Source organism: Macaca nemestrina, chromosome 2 (genome assembly GCF_043159975.1).
Source record: "Macaca nemestrina isolate mMacNem1 chromosome 2, mMacNem.hap1, whole genome shotgun sequence".
NCBI lineage: Eukaryota > Metazoa > Chordata > Mammalia > Primates > Cercopithecidae > Macaca > Macaca nemestrina.
This window is the reverse complement of record NC_092126.1, coordinates 13,352,997-13,369,166: the sequence shown is the minus strand read 5'-3', so window position 1 is coordinate 13,369,166 and position 16,170 is coordinate 13,352,997.

Sequence of the window (16,170 nt, the reverse complement as noted above, 5' to 3'; positions counted from 1 at the left end):
GTAACCAAAAAAGGGACAGTAAAGTCTAAATGGCTTTTAGTGATATGTGAACTTTTCCACAGTCTGGCTGTAGCCTGAAACTCTATTTTTTTCTTTATTTCTCTTTATAATACTTAATTAACCTTGTTGAGCCAGCTGTTGAATTCCTTTGTGCACGCTTGTCCCTAGGGATATGGAGTCACTCTACAAGGCACTGTTTTACTCGTCCAGTGGCTTCACTGTTTACTATTTATCTACTGAAGCACAGCTTAAACATTCATTCTCAGCCTTTCTTCCTTCTTTGAATAATCTTTATTATTTGAACATACTTGTATTATTACATTTATTGCACTATATAGGATTTATTTTATATGTACCCCTTTTTAGAGTATATCTTCTAAATGGAAGAGACTCTCCATTATGATCTTTGTATACTGAGTCTAGAACAATGTGAGATTTAGGACATGAATGAATGAATGAAGTCATGAGCATTTGATAGGATCAGTTAGGTAAACTGTCATGATCACAGTCCATATTAGGTGCCCAAGGTTAGTCTCCCTATGTCCTCCCCTTTTCTCCTTTCTTAATGTCAGTGTCGTAGTTTTTTAAATGTTGTGGAAAAGCCAGAAAAATACCCTTGAGAAATGCTTACTTTAGGAAAACTAAGTAAAACAAATTCCATGGCAAGCAACAGCAGAATAGGTTCATGAAAGCCACCAAACATGAAGTGAATGATAACGAGTTAATTCATTTACATTAACTTCTCATGGCTATAAATCTTCATAGGAGAAAATCCATCTCCTGTCTTTCACCCCTGGATTTTACCAAGCTAGTTGGAAGTCCACTGAAAGTGCCTTTCTGTAAGCTGCTTTCTCTTTCTGGGATAGTTTTCTCTCTTTCTTCAAAGACATTATTCATTTTCCCCTTTGCTCTGGGAAGCAACCCAAATGCTCCAAGGCTGGGTTAATTACCTTTTTTCTGTTCTCATATCCTCTGTGCTTTCTACTTTCCACACTGTCTTGTAATAATCTATTTACACATTCTTCCCCATTTGACTGTGAGCTTCCTGAAAGCAGGGTTGATGGTTTATTGATTCCTGTGCTGCAATGCCTTATATAATGTAGATATTCACTAAATATTTGAAGTAGTTAGTGAGTGAAAGAATGATTAAATCGCTGAAGGAGGAATTTTTCTCTTATTGTTTTATATATACATCTTTCTAGAGTTTATCTCTGTAGGTGGTAGAGACTGTTCTACATAATCTTTGTATTCTGTGTACAGAACAGTGGTTCACCTGTTATTCAGGACTGATTGGAGACAAAAGCTCTAAATTCAAGGAATACTGAGCACAACCTTTTTCCACTAAGAGAAGTGGAAGATATAAAGGGATTAATCAGGAAGAATTCAGAAATGTAAGCATACCCTGACAATCCTGACATTCACCTGCAAACATTTGTATTATCCTCTTTTCAGTTTCTCATTAAAACCTGCAAAAATGATGGGGAAGTTAAACAGCACTTGCCTGGCACTTAACTTTGTCCTCTTTTAAATCTGCAAGTTCTAATTTGTTGTTGCCCACATGTGGGTCAGAGTTCACCTCTCTGCTGGGAACAGCCTGTCCACTGATCCCAGACACCCCCACTCCTACCTTTCTGCTTGCATTTTTAGAATGCCGTTACACTTAGGGGAGCTTCTCCTGATTAAAAGGTTTAAAAATTAGTCAAGATGGCAGGCTAAAAATAACTGAAATGCTCCTGCTGTCCCAGTTATTAAACGATGGCCTGGCAGTTAAAACCCCCAGGCAGTGCCTCGGGCAGACTAAGTCCAGCACCTCATCATTATCCTCCCAGAAATCCTTGCGTTGGATGAATCTACAACCATTAGCTAGAATGGAAAGGTTTTGACCTGTCATTTAAACAAGAAAAACCAACCAAGCCAAGTTCTTGAATATAGGGGCATTTTCAGTGTTATAAGAAATCATGCATGGCCTTTAATTTGTAAAGGAATAGTAGGGGAGCATCTTAATGTTTCCCTGACTGTCTGCCTTCCACTTGTGCCATTGCCAGTCTGATGTAGGTGGTGTTCTTGTGCCTTTGAAGACACCTCCACGTTCTCTGTGTCACAGCTCTTGTTGTTGTGGGAGGTACCGCAGAGTGGTGGCCAGGAAGGCAGTCTCTGGTGTCAAGTTGTTCAAGAGAGGATGTCAGGTCTAGCATTTACTAGCTGTATTGTCTTGAACAAGCTACTTTACCACTCTGTACTTTAGTTTACTTATTAATAAAGTGGAGGTAAAAGTAATCTCTACCTCATGGGGTTGTGGTGCAAAAATTAAATGAGATAACACATGTACATAGTTCCTTTAAGACTGTCTAGGATACAGTAAATGCTCAATACATTTTAATGGCTATTACTACTGTAATGTTATTTTTATAATTATTATCACTTTACTCTTTATTTGTATGCCTGCCTTTCATACTGGATTGTGAATATCCTGAGAGGAGGAACACAATTTTTTGTCTCTGAATCTCCAGGAGATTATATAGGGCTCGACTCGTAGTAGAAACACAATGAATGAATGTTTGAATACTTAAAAGAACCAAATTCAACACCTTCATTTTAGAGAGAAGAAAACAGAGACCACATATCAGAGTGCGATTGGAATTATAACTCAGATTTTCTGGGTCCTATTACTGTGTGATTTCCTACTACAACAGGAATATCTGTGCATGAAAAATGGAAAAGTGAAATTAGCTTCATATTCAGTGGATTTGGCCCCTGATAGAACTTGAGAAAAGAGAAGGAGGACTTGAATGTCGTACCTATGAAGTGTGTTATCTAAATTCTATTGTGTTAGTGTATTATCTATACTCTAGACAAATTTTCTAGAGATTTCTGGGGCATCAACATAAAAATCATTTAATTTAATAATGCCTTTTAGATATTTAAAGAAACAGATATACATTTTAGATGTATCTATACACACATATGACAACATAGAAAACAAAACGGTGGCTCACGCCTGTAATTCCAGCACTTTGGGAGGCCAAGGTGGGTTGATCGCAAGGTCAGGAGTTCAAGATCAGCCTGGCCAACATAGTAAAACCTCATCTCTAACAAAAATACAAAAATTAGCTGGGTGTGGTGGTGCATGCCTGTAGTCCCAGCTACTCGGGAGGCTGAGGCAGGAGAATTGCTTGAACCCAGGAGATGGAGGTTGCAGTGAGCTGAGATCGCACCATTGTCCTTCAGCCTGGGTGACAGAGTAAGACTCTGTCTCAAAAAAAAAAAAAAAAAAAAAAAAAAAAAAAAAAAAAAAAAAAAAACCAAACCAAACCAAACCAATCGACTGATCCTAGATAATAAGTGAAAAAGTGACTCAGTCAACACAGTATTAAAATCTGACTCTTAATTCAGGGCTCTTTTCCCTAATCATACTTGTTATCAATTATTGAATACCCATTAAATGGCACATATTTTGTTAGATTACTTATGTTAATAATCCTATTTTTTTCTTGCACATCTTATACACATCCCCATTTTCTTATACACATCCAGATAAGAATCCTAAAGCTTACAGTGATTAGGTAAACTTTCAAGGTTATGTAAATAGAAAGTGGAAGAGATGAGCACTATGACTCATTAGCAGAATGCCTCAAGATCACTCACTATCATATCAAACCACCTCTGCAACCATGCTTAGAAATTTTGAACTTGTGTGAACTAGAAGAAAAAATGACATCAATAAAAATCATAAACTACATCCAACATATAAACTGAGTTTCATGTTACTTTGCTTATTTTCAAAAGGAGCTTTAGATTTCTGCTTTTGGCAAAGATGGAATAATGGGGACTGGATTTACTCTCCTGCCTGCAACAACCAATAAAAAAACAAAAGGTATACATTTTTAAGATACTGAATATTAGTCAAGGAAAATGATCTCTGAGAGACAAGATAAAAACATTCAGCACACTAAAAATAGAATGGAACTTCCTCAATTAAAGAAAGGGAACCTACAGAAACTCCACAGTGGTCAACACACTTAAAGACAAGTCAGGACTTACACCAGACCATCAGCTCTTAATATTTTATTAAGTATTTTACTGGAGGTTCTAGCCAGCGTACTATGTCAAGAAAAAGAATAGAAGTCACTTTAATGGAAAATGAAGAAGTAAAGCTGTTTTTATTTGCAGATAACAGAATTTCTACGTAGAAAATTCAACGAAATATACAGAAAAACTATTGTAAGTAATAAATTTAGTAATACTGCAAGAAAACAAGACTAATATAAAATTAATATATTTGTATGCACTAGTCATTAATCAGAAATTAAAATATAAATAAAATCTAACATATAAATTTACAAATTTGTAAATTCAATTTACAAATATGAAGTGCTTAGAACCATTTAAATATGAAGTACTTATTATCTTTCAAAAATATGAAGTATTTAATATGAAATATTTAAACATAAATCTGACAAAGCATGTGAAAGACTTACACACTGAAAGCTATAAAACATTACTGAAAGAAATTATAGAAAATCTTAAAAAATGAAGAAATATAGCATGTTCAGGGGATAAAAGACTCAAGATTGTAAAGATACCAATTCTTCCCAAACTGACGTAAAGAGCAAAATCCTAGTAAAAGTTTAAGTAGGCTTGTTTTGTTTGTTTCTATCACTTGACAAGTTAATTTTAAAATATATATGGAAACACAAAGATCTTAGTGTAGCTGAAAAAACTCTGAAAAAGAAAAAGCAGCCAGGTGTGGTTGCTCATGCCTGTAATCCCAGCACTTTGGGAGGCTGAGGTGGGCGGATCACGAGGTCAGGAGATCAAGACCATCCTGGCCAACATGGTGAAACCCTGTTTCTACTAAAAAAAAAAAACAAAAATTAGCTGGGCATGATGGCACATGCCTGTAGTCCCAGCTACTTGGGAGGCTGAGGCAGGAGAATCACTGGAACCCAAGAGGCGGAGGTTGCAGTGAGCTGAGATCGCGCCACTCCTCTCCAGCCTGGCAATAGAGCGAGACTCCGTCTTTTAAAAAAAAAAAAAGTATGAAGGGTCATGATGGCTGAATGGCTGACTGGAAGCAGCTAGTGTGCACCACTTCCATGAAGAGAAGAGTGGTGACTGGAACCTCCAAGTAGACACACTGGGATTCATCAAGGAAACAAAGTGACCCACAGAGAATGAAGAAGAGCAAGACAGGACAGCAGCCCACCTGAGAGTGGCACAGAGCTTTCTGGACTAACTCGGTCAGACAAAAAGAAGAAAAAACAATAAAAAAAGAATGAACAAAACCTCCAAGAAATTTGAGGTTATGTAAAGACACCAAATGTATGACTGACTCCTTGGTGTCATACACCAAGAGAGGGAGAGAAAGCAAGCAAGTTGAGAAACATATTTCATTATGTCATCCATCAAAATTTCTTCAACCTCACAGAGAGACCAATATTTAAATTCAACAAATGCAAAGAACTCCAGCAAGATACTGTTCTAAAAATTGAGGAGGAAGGACTCCTCCCTAAGTCATTCTATGAGGTCAGTACAGTATCATTCTCATACCACAACCTGGCAGAGACACAAAAACAACAACAAAAACTTCAGGCCAATATCCTTGATGAATACAGCTGAAAAAAATCTTCAAAAAAATACTGGCACACCAAATTCAGCAGCACAACAAAAAGCTAATCTACCACAACCAAGTAGGCTTTATCCCTGTGATGCAAGATTGGTTCAGTGTACACAAATCAACAAATGTGGTACATCACATAAACAGAATTAAAAGAAAACCCACATGATCATCACAATAGTTGCAGAAAATGTTTTTGATAAAATTCAACATCCCTTCATGTTAAAAAAACAATCAACAAACTAGGAATTGAAAGAACATAATTCAAAATAATAAGAGCCATCTGTGAGAAACTCACAGCCAACATCATACTGAATAAGCAAAAGCTTTTAAGCATTCTCCTTGAAAACCGTAACAGGACAAGGATGCCCTCTCTCACCACTCTTATTCAACATAGTACCGGACATCCTACCCAGAACAATCAGGCCAAGAGAAAGAAATAAAAGGCATCCAACTAGGAAGAGAAGAAATCAAACTCTTCTTGCTTGCAGACAAAATGATTCTATATCTAGAAAACCCCAATAATATTTGCCAAGAATCTCCTTGTTCTGACAACTTAAGCAAAGTTTCAGGATACAAAATCAATGTACAAAAATCAGCAGCATTCCTATACACCAACAACATTTAAGCTGAGAGCCAGATCAAGAATGCAACTCCATTCACAATAGCCACTAAAAGAATAAAATGGCTCAGAATACAGCTAGACAGGAAGATGAAAGATCTCTACAACAAGAATTACAAAATACTACTTAAAGAAATCAGGGATGACACAAACAAAAGGAAAAACATTCCACGCTCATGGATAGGAAGAATCAATATTGTTAAAATGGCCATACTGCCAAAAGCAACTGACATATACAATGCTATTCCTCTCAAATTACTAATGACATTCTTCACAGAACTAGAAAAAAAAAAAACTATTCTAAAATTCATATGGAACCAACAAAGAGCCTGAATAGCCAAGCCAATTCTAAGCCAAAAAAAAAAAAAAAAAGAACCCAAACCTGGAGATATCATGCTACCTAATTTCACATGATACTACAAGGCTACAGTAAACAAAACAGCATGGTATTGGTACAAAACCAGACATATAGACCAAAGAAATGGAATAGAGACCTCAGAAATAATACTACACACCTACAATCATCTGCTCTTTGAAAAAGTCGACAAAAACAAGCATGGGGAAAGGACTCCCTGTTCAATAAATGGTATTGCGATAATTGGCTAGTCATGCAGAAGATTGAAAATGGACATGTACAAAAATCAATTTAAGATCAATTAAAGACTTAATGTAAAACCTAAAACTATAAAAACCCTGTAAGAAAAGTTAGGAAGTGTCATTCTGGACACAGACCCTGGCAAAGATTTCATGACAAAGAGACCAAAGGAATTGCAACAAAAAACGAAAATTGATAAATGGGACCAAATTAAACTAAAGAGGTTCTGCACAGCAAAAGAAACTACTGAGGTGTGGTCAGAGACTCCCACCGAAAAGAACCAAAATGGTAAGTGAATCCTGCACTGGCAACTGAGGTATCCAGGTTTTCTCATTTGGACTGACTAGGTTGCCGTGACTCATGGAGAGTGAGGAAAAGCAGGGTGGTGTGATGGCCCACCTGGGAGCCACATGGAGCAAGGGAAACTCCTACTGCCAGCCAAGGGAGGCGATGAGTGATTGTGCTACCCTGCCTGGGAAACCACGCTTTTCCCACAGATCCGTGGAACCCACAGATCAGGAGATGTCCCTTGTGAGTCCATGCCACCAGAGCCTTGGGTCCCAAGTGCAGAACCGTGCAGATTCTCAGTGGCTACTCTACTGGAGACTGTCTAAGACTACCGAGTTCCTTTGGTGGCGGGGGGGAGGGTGCGGGAGCGGGTGGCCATCATCACTGTGGCTGCCTGCTGCCTAAGACAACTGAGCTCCCTGTGGGAGGGGTGGCAGCCGTCACTGCAACTACCGTCTGCCTTTTTTTTTCCTACTGGTGCCAGGGAGGTTGGACAGTTTGGATCCAGGAGGAATTCCCTCAGAGTACAGCACAGCAGCTATGACAGATCATGGCCAGACTGCCTCCTTAGGCCAGACCCTGACCCATCCCTCCTCACCGGGTGGGGCCTCCCTGCAGAAATGTTAGCAACTCCAGCCAAGGGTTTAGTGACAGAACTCTCATCTCCCTGGGACTGAACCCCTTGGAGGAGGGGTGGCCATAGTCTCCATGGATCAGCAGACTTAGTCTTTCCCCCTGCTGACTCTGAGGAATCCGGGCAGCCCAGATGAGTGGGATTCCCCCAGTGCAGCACACCCCCACCTCCAAGGAACAGCCAGAGTGCTTCATTAAGCAGATCCTGGCTCCTGTGCCTCCTAACTGGGTGAGATGAGACCCACCAACAGAGGTTGACAGACACCTTACACATGAGCATTCCCTCTGGCATCAGGTCGGTGCCCCTTAGGGACAGAGATCCCAGAGGAAGGAGCAAGCAGCCTTCTTTGCTGTTCAGCAGCCTCCACAGGTGACACCTTCTGGTGCAGGGGGAAACCAGGTGAATAGAGTCTGGAGTGGACAGCCAGCAAACTACAGCAGCCCCATGGAAGAGAGACCTGACTGTCAAAAAGAAAAACAAATAGAAAGCAACAATAACAAACAATAACAATAGCATCAACAAAAAAGTCCCTACAAAAACCCCATCCAAAGGTCAGTAGCCTCAAAGATCGAAGTTAGACAAACTTAGAAAGATGAGATGCAAAATGCTGAAAACTCAAAAAACCAGAGTGCCTCTTCTCCTTCAAATGTTTGTGACACCTCTCCAGCAAGTGCATAGAACTGGACAGAGGCTGAGATGGATGAATTGATACAAATAGGCTTCAGAAGGTGGGTAATAAACTTTGCTGAGCTAAAGGAGCATGTTGTAACCCAATGCAAAGTAGCTAAGAACCATGATAAAACATTACAGGAGCTGTTAACCAGAATAACCAGTTTAGAGAGGAACATAAATGACCTGATGGAGCTGAGAAACACAACACGAGTACTTCACAAGGCAACCACAAATATCAATAATCAAATAGACCAAGCAGAAAAAATAATTTTAGAGTGTGAAGACTGTCTTGCTGAAATAAGACAGCCAGACAAGATTAGAGGAAAAAAAAGAATGAAAAGGAATGAACAAAACCTCTGAGAATCACTGGATTACGTAAAAGAGACCTTACCTGAAAAAGACAGGGAGAACGGAACCAAGTTGGAAAACATACTTCAGGATATCATTCAGGAGAACTTCTCAACCTAATAAGACAGGCCAACATTCAAATTCAGGAAACCTAGAGAACTCTACTAAGAAACTCCATGAGAAGATCAACCCCAAAACACATAATCATTGGACTCTCCAAGGTTGAAATGAAGAAAAAAATGTTAAGGGCAGCCAGAGAGAAAGGCCAGGTCACCTTCAAAGGGAAGCCCATAAGACTAACAGAGGACCTGTCAGCAGAAACCCTGCAAGCTAAAAGAGATTGGGGGTCAATATTCAACGTGCTTTTATTAATTTATTTTTTAAGACAGAATTTCACTCTTTCATCCAGGCTGGAGTGCAGTGGTGCAATCTCAGCTCACTGCAACTTCCACCTCCCGGGTTCAAGTGATTCTCCTGCCTCAGCTTCCTGAGAAGCTGGGATTATGGGCATCTGCCACCATGCCAGGCTAAATTTTTTGTATTTTAAGGAGAGACGGGGTTTCACCAAATTGGCCAGGCTGGTCTCAAACTCCTGGCCTCAAGTGATCTGCCCACCTCAACCTCCCAAATTGCTGGGATTACAGGCATGAGCCACTGTGCCCAGATCAGTGTTCTTAAAGAAAAGTATTTTCAAACCAGAATTCCATATCTAACCAAACTAAGCTTCATAAGCAAAGGAGAAATAAAGTCCTTTCAAACAAGCAAATGCTGAGGAAATTGGTCACCACCAGGCCTGCCTTTCAAGAGCTCCTGAAGGAAACACTAAATATGAAAGGGAAAAACCATTACCAGACACTGCAAAGAACACACTGAAGTACAAAGACCAATGATACTATGAAGGAACTACAAAAACAAGTCTGCAAAATAACCAGCTAGCATCATGATGACAGCTGGCATTGGGATCAAATTCACACATAACAATATTAACCTCAAATGTAAATGGGCTAAATGTCCTAATTAAAAGACACAGAATGGGAAGCTGGATAAAAAGTCAAGATCCATCGTTGTACTATATTCAAGACACCCAGCTCACGTGCAAAGACACACATAGACTCAAAATAAAGGGATGAGAAAAATTTACCAAGAAAATGGAAAGCAGAATAGAAGCAGGGGTTGCAATCCTAGTTTCTGACAAAACAGATTTTAAGCTAACAAACATCAAAAAAGACAAAGAAGGGCATGACATAGTGGTAAAGGAATCAATTCAATGAGAAGAGCTAACTATTCTAAATATATATGCACCCAATACTGGAGGATCCAGATTTATAAAATACGTTTTTAGAGAACTACAAAGAGACTTAGACTATCACATACTAATAGTGGGAGACTTTTACACCCCACCATTAATATTAGACAGATCATTGAAACAGAAAAATAACAACAATATTCAGGACTTGAACTCACCTCTGATCAAATGGACCTGATAGACATCTACAGAACTCTCCACCCTAAAACAACAGAATATACATTTTTCTTGGTGCCACATGGCATTTACCCTAAAACCAATAACATAATTGGAAGTAAAACGCTCCTCAGCAAAATAACTGAAATCATAACAAACAGTCTCTCAGACCACATTGCAATCAAATTAGAACTCAAGGTTAAGAAACTCACTCAAAACCACAGAACTGCATGGAAATTGGACAACCTATTCCTGAATGGCTCCTGGGTAAATAATGAAATTAAGGCAGAAATCAACAAGTTCTTTGAAACCAGTGAGAACAAAGAAACAACATTCCAGAATTTCTAGGATACAGCTAAAGCACTGTTAAGGGGGATATTTATAGTACTAAATGCCCACATCAAAAAGCTAGAAAGATCTCAAATCAACACCCTAAAATCACAACTAAAAGAACCAGAGAACCAAGAGGAAACAAACTCAAAAGTTAGCAGAAGACAAGAAATAACCAAGATCAGAGCAGAACTGAAGGAGATGGAGACATGAAAAATTGTTCCAAAAAAATCAATGAATTCAGGAGCTGGTTTTCTTTTTTTGAAAAAAAAAATAATAAAATAGACTGCTAACTAGACTAGTAAAGAAAAAATAGAGAAGGATCAAATAGGCACAATAAAAAATGATAAAGGGGATATCACTACTGACCCCAGAGAAAAACAAAAAGCCATCAGATAATACTATAAACACACCTCTGTGCAGATAAACTAGAAAATCTAGAAGAAATGGATATATTCCTGGACACATAAACTCTCCCAAGACTAAATCAGGAAGAAGTTGAATCCCTGAATAGACCAATAACGAGTTCTGAAATTGAGGAAGCAATACATAGCCTATTAACCCAAAACAAAACAAAACAAAACGAAACAAAAAAAACAAGCCCTGGATCAGAGGGATTTACAGCTGAATACTACCAGAGGTACAAAGAGGAGCTGATATCATTTCTTCTGAAACTATTTCAAACAATTGAAAGGAGAGACTTCTCCTTAACCCATTCTATGAGGCCAGCATCATCCTGATACCAAAACCTGGCAGAGATACAACAAAAAAAGGAAACTTTGGGCCAGTATCCCTGATGAACTATCCTCAATAAAACACCAGCAAACTGAATCCAGCAGCACATCGAAAAGCTTATCCACCATGAATAAGTGGGCTTCATCTCTTGGATGCAAGGCTGGTTCAAAATATGCAAACCAGTAAATGTAATTGATCACATAAATAGAACTAAAGACAAAAATCACATTATTATCTCAATAAACAAAGAAAAGGCCTTCAATCAAATTCAACATCCCTTCATGTTAAAACTCTCAATAAACTAGGGATTGAAGAAACATACTACAAAATAATAATAGCCATTTTTGACAAACCCACAGCCAGTAACATACTGAATAGACAAAAGCTGGAAGCATTCCCCTTGAAAACAGGCACAAGACAAGGATGCCCTCTCTCAACACTCTAACTCAACATAGTATTGGAAGCTCTGGCCAGGGCAATCAGGCAAGAGAAAGAAATAAAGCATGTTCAAACAGGAAGAGAAGTCAAATTGTCTTTGCTGATGACATGATTCTATACCTAGAAAACCCCATTGTTTCAGCCCCAAAGCTTCTTAAGCTGTTAAGGAACCTCAGGAAAGTCTTAGGATACAAAATCAATGTGCAAAAGTCAGAGCATTCCTATACACCAACAGCAGAGAAGCACAGAGCCAAATCAAGCAGAGAGCAATTTACAATTGCTAAAAATAGAATAAAATACCTAGCAATACAGCTAACAAGGGAAGTAAAGAACCTCTTCAAGGAGAACTACAATCCACCACCCAAGGAAATCAGAGAAGACTCAAATGGAAAAACATTCCATGCTCATGGATAAGAAGAAAGAATATCGTGAAAATGGCCCTACTGCCCAAAGTAATTTATAGATTCAATACTATTCCCATTAAATTATCATTGACATCTTCACAGAATTAGAAGAAACTATTTTAAAATTCCTATGGAACCAAAAAAGAGCTTGCATAGCCAAGACAATCCTAAGCAAAAAGAACAAAACTGGAAGCATCACACTACCCAACTTCAAACTATACTAAAAAGCTACAGTCACTCAAACAGCATGGTACTGGTACAAAAACAAACACATAGACCAATGGAACAGAATAGAGATCTTAGAAATAAGACTGCACATCTACAACCATCTGATCTTTGACAAACCTGATAAAAACAAGCAGTGGGGGAAAGGATTCCCTATTTAACAAATGGTGCTGGGAATACTGGCTAGCCATATGCAGAAAAAGGAAACTGGACCCCTTCCTTACACCTTATACAAAAATAACTAAAGATGGATTAAAGACTTAAATGTAAAAGCCAAAACTATTAAAACCCAGAAGAAAATCTAGTCAATACCATTCAGGACATAGGCACGAGCAAAGCTATCATGATGAAATTGCCAAAAGCGATTACAACAAAAGCAAAAATTGACAAATTGGATGTAATTAAACTAAAGAGCTTCTGCACGGAAAAATAAACTATCATCAGAGCGAACAGACAACATACAGAATGGGATAAATCTATTTATCTGACAAAGGTGTGATATCCAATATGTACAAGGAAGTTACACAAATTTACAAGAAAACAACCCATTAAAAAGTGGGAAAGAACATGAATAGACACTTCTCAAAAGAAGACATTTATGCAGCTAACAAACATATGAAAAAAAGCTCGACATCACTGATCATTAGAGAAATGTAAATCAAAACCCCAATGAGATACCATCTCATGCCAGTCAAAATGGCGATTATTAAAAATTCAAGGAACAACACATACTGGCATAGCTGTAGAGAAATAGGAATGCTTTTACACTGTTGGTGGGATGGTAAATTATTTCAACCATTGTGGAAGACAGTGTGGAATCTTCAATGACCTAGAACCAGAAATACCATTTAACCCAGGAATCCCATTACTGGGTATATACTCAAAGGAAAAGAAATAATTCTATTATAAATATTTATGCATGTGTATGTTCATTTCAGCACTATTCAAAAGAGCAAATACATGGAATCAACCCAAATGCCCATCAATGATAGACTGGATAAAGAAAATATGGTACATATGCACCATGAAATACAATGCAGCCACAAAGTGGAATGAGATCATGTCCTTTGCAGGGACATGGATGAAACTGGAAGCCATCATTCTCATCAAACTAACACAGGAACAGAAAACCGAACACCACATGTGCTCACTTATAAGTGGGAGCTGAATAATGAAAACACATGGATGCAGGGAGGGGAACAACACACACTGGGGTCTGTTGGTGGTGGGGAGAGCATCAGGATACATAGCTAACTCATGCTGGCTTAATACTTAGGTGATGTGTTGATAGTTGCAGCAAACCATCATGGTACAAATTTACTTATGTAACCAACCTGCACATCCTGTAGGTGGAAATAAAATAAAATAAAATAGAATAGAAAAAAATAAAATAAAATAAATTAGAAACTATCAACAGAGTAAACAGACAACCTACAGAATGGGAGAAAATATTTGCAAACTTTGCAAACCTGCATTCAACAAAGGTCTAATAGCCAGAATCTAAAAGCAACTTAAATAAATAAGCCAAAAAAAAAAAAAAAGTGGGCAAAGGACATGAACATTTTCTAATAGAAGACATACACAGGGCCAAGAAGTACATGAAAAACATGCTTACCATCACTGATCATTAGAGAAAGGCAAATCAAAACCACAATGAGATATCACCTCATACCAATCAGAATGGTTATTATAAAAAGGGAAAAAACAACAGATCCTGGTGAGGCTAGGAGAAAACAGAACACATATACTGTTGGTGGGAAGGTAAATTAGTCCAGTCACTGTGGAAAGCAATTTGGACATTTCTCAAAGAACTTAAAACAGAGCTACCACTTGACCCAGCAATCCCATTATTGGGCATATACCCAAAGGAAAATACGTTATTCTACCATAAAGACACACACACGTATGTATGTTCATTGTAGCACTATTCACAATAGCAAAGATGTAGAATCAACCTATATGACCATCAATAGTAGACTAGATAAAAAAATGTGGTACATATACACCATGAAATACTATGCAGCCATAAAAAAGAACAAGATCAAGTTTCTTGCAGCAGCATGGATGCAGCTTGAGACCATTATCCTAAGCGAACTAACACAGAAATAGAAAACCAAATGCCACATGTTCTCACTCATAAGTAGGAGTTACACATTGAGAACACATGGACACAAAGAAGGGAACAACAGATGCCAGGGCCTACTTGAGGATGGAAGGTAGAAGGAGGGAGACGATTCAAAAAGTACCTATCAGTTACTATGCTTATTACCAGAGTGATGAAATACTCTGTACAGAAAACCTCCGTGACAATTTATCTATATAACAAATTTGCACATGAACCCCTGAGCCTAAAAGTTATTTAAAAAGTATAAATTTGGCAGACTAACATTACCAAATTTCAAAACTTATATTAAAGCTGCAGTAATCAAGAGAGCCATCAATGAAAACAAATCGATCAATAGAAAAGAATTGAGAATCAAAAAATAGAGCCACAAATATGTGGACAACTGATATTAGACAAAGATGCAAAGACAATTCAGTGGAAAAATGATAGTCTTTTTTAAACAATGTTAGTACTGTGATTGGATATCAATATGCAAAAGATAAAAAGATCTTTGATGTATGCCACAAATTGCAGTTAAAAATTAACACTAAATTGATAATATGTCTAACTATTAAACCAAAAATATAAAACTTCAAGAAGAAAATAAAAAATGTTTGTGACTATTGGTTAGACAAGGGTTTCTTAAGATATTACACCAAAAACATTATATATAAAGTAAAACCTTTACCAATAGGACTTTCTCAACATTAAACTCCTGCTGTTTGTAAAACATTAAGAAAATAAGAAGACAAGCCAAAAATGTAAAAAATATTTCATGTGTCATCCAGAATTTGGAATCAGATTATATAAAGAACTCCTAAAATTCAATAATAGGAACACAAAGACCCAATAAAATATTTCAAAGGAAGCTGGGCATGGTGGCCTGTGCCTGTAGTCTCAGCTACTTGGGAGGCTGAACGAGGAGGATTTCTTGAGGCCAGGAGTTTGAGGCTACAATGAGTTATGATCACACCACTGGATTCCAGCCAGAGTGAGAGCAAAGACCTTGTCTCTCTCTCTCTATCTCTCTCTCTCTCTCTCTCTCACACACACACAAATTCTTGAAAAATATTCAAAGGATTAAACAGATATTTCTCTAAAGAAAATATTCATATAAGAGATAACATAAAAAGATGCTCAACATACTTAGTCTTGAGGAAAGTGTAACCTAAAACTGCAATGACATTGTGCACACCTATTAGAAATGCTAAAATTTAAAAGACCAATCATAGCAAATTTTGGTGAGAAATATAAAAGAACCGAGACTCTCATTCTATGCTGGTGGGCCTGTAAGATTGTCTGACTACTTTGGAAAACAGTTTTGTAGTTTTCTAAAAAGTTAAATATACATCTACTATATGAGCCAATAATCCTATTTTTAAGAATTAACCCAAGAGAAATAAAAGCATATGTCTATAAAAAAGACTTGTATAGCAACTTCAGAACAGCTTTATTTGTAATAGCCAAAACCAATATCCATCAAAAGGTAACTGTATAAACAAACTGAGGTGTATCCATACAATGGAATATTATCCAGTAATAAAAAGTAATGAACTATTCATAACAGGGATGAATTTCAAAATAGCTATGCTGATGGGAAAAAAAGCCACACAAAAGAGTGTATATCATGTGACTCCATTTGTATTAAACTCTGAAAAATGTAAACCATTCTTCAGTGTCAGAAAGCAAATCAGTG